Genomic DNA, 2,250 nt, shown 5'->3' on the forward strand with positions numbered 1-2,250 from the left:
AACAAAAACAGATCCAGAGACAGAGAAGCATCAATCAGACCATCAAACCTCAGAGGGAAGGTAGGGAAGGGTGGGGGTAAGGGGGAGAGATCAACCAAAGGACTTGTATACATGCATATAAGCCTAACCAATGGACACAGACACCAGGGGAGTGAGGGCATGAACATGGGTGTGTGTGTGGGGTCAATGGGGGGATAAGAACACATATGTAATACCTTAATCAATAAAGAAAATTTTTAAAAGAGGAAATTAAACTTACCATTCATAGACATTATGACTGTGTTTGTTTGAGAATCCAAAAGAAAGTATAAATAAATTATTAAAATAATAAGTGTTGACTTCTGGTTCCAGACAAGATGGCAGAGACTCATTTCTTCCTCCCCCTCTCTTCTAAATAACAGAAAATTCTGAAAATAGAACAACAGACATTTATAAGAGGACTGCGGAAAGGTAGAAAGAAGGAGGCAAACTGGCCAGGGACCTTAAGGTTAGGAGTAACACAGTGAACAGCATCTCTCAACTCCAAACTCAGTGACAGGAGGTGACCCAGGCCCAGTGGCTTCCTAGCCTCCATCCAGCAGCAGAAGGCATCAAAGTAGGTGCTTTTCTTCCCCATGAGGGACACCAGCACAGATTCAGCAGGAGCCCCGTGGACACAAAGCAGTACCAGAAAGTTCTCCCCACCCCTTCATGCCAGTGTCTCCAAACGGGCAGCACCAGATGAGGCCCCCAAATGCCTTCGGCTTCCATTGGTGTTACCAATAGGAATTGGGAGCAAGCCCAACCAGCTCTGGGCAAATTTAGGAGACAGGAACAACACTGCAAGGGCTCTGGAAACTAAATTGTTATTGGAACCACAGCACACAAACCTGCATGCTCAACCTCAACAGGGCGACTGCCTGCTAAATGGAAGAGTTAAGTAGGACCCAACATCTCCTATCCTAATATCTAAAATTGCTACCCAACTCAAGGGGTTCACTGTTCAAAAATGAGACATGGTTGTCACAGGTAGTTTCACTTACTTTCAATAAGTAAAGGAGACAGAGGATTCACATCCAGCAGGAAGGCTTAGCCATTGATTATATACACTATTTGGTCAATTGCTTGTTGATTTTTTTCTTGGCAGTTGGCTACATATATCCAGTTGAGTTACTATCAGTGTAGCCTGTGTAGAGCTGGTCTGCAAAATACTGTGCTAAATTTTAACATTTAGCAAGAATAGCATTTAGTAAGAATTGCCTAGACCTTGATATGAGACTCTTGTCCTATCTAAGAATTCCCCCGCTGGGATTTTTTACTCCTAATTTTTGAGGAAATGGGGATGATGGTTATACTTCTGTAATTGCTGCCTGCTGAACATGGATGGAATACATCTTTGAGTGAGAGGAGCAAAATTCTCTGGATGCCTGACTTATGAAAGTCTTGGGGTCCTTTAGGTTCTGGGGCTTCTGAGAATAGGGGTGCATAAAAGAGCACTACACTAACAGGAGACAAGCCTAGCAGATGAAACCTAGCAATCCCAGAGGGGAGAGGGATATCAGATAAGACAGTTCTATACAATATCCAGTCAGTGTCCCATGGTTTCTCAAGCACAGTGATGCTGCTATGTGGCTGAGTGAAGAGCTGCACCTTGTAAGGCACCTTGGCCTGGGGTAGGAGGACAGCCTGGAAAGAAGTCCTGACATGGGCCTCTGTATCCACTCTCCTGGGACAGTGCACCACAAAAAAAGCCACCTGTGATGGCAGGAGGCACTCCCAGAGAATATGTATGGCCCAACACGTGGACCCACATGTCTGAGTGATGTGGGCTTGATAGAGTTCAGGTGCATGTAATTGAGTAGGATCGAAACCCACAAGAATGTTGTAAACATCTTGACCACACCCTTACTTTGCCTCGTGGAATCTGGCTATAAAATAAAAACATGGCTTGTAGTACGTGGTGCTGTCTCTCAATCCAGGAGCAGCTTCCCACCCAGACCCAGCTCATTCTCTTGTCTGTCTTTTCTCAATCCTTCACTGCCCCCTCTCAGGGTCACTGAACCAGGCTGAGCTGATGTGGTACATAAGGCGCCTTGCGGAGAACCAAGATGGCGGCATAGGTAAACACCGGACTTTGCTGCCTCGAACAACCACTTCAAAAATACAACTAAAAGACGGAAAGGACATCATCCAGAACAACAGGAAGGCTGGCTGAGTGGAAATTCTACGACTAGAAGGAAAGAGAAAAGCATACCGAGACTCAGAGGAGGC

This window comes from Myotis brandtii, unplaced genomic scaffold (assembly GCF_000412655.1).
Source record: "Myotis brandtii unplaced genomic scaffold, ASM41265v1 scaffold277, whole genome shotgun sequence".
Classification (NCBI taxonomy): domain Eukaryota; kingdom Metazoa; phylum Chordata; class Mammalia; order Chiroptera; family Vespertilionidae; genus Myotis; species Myotis brandtii.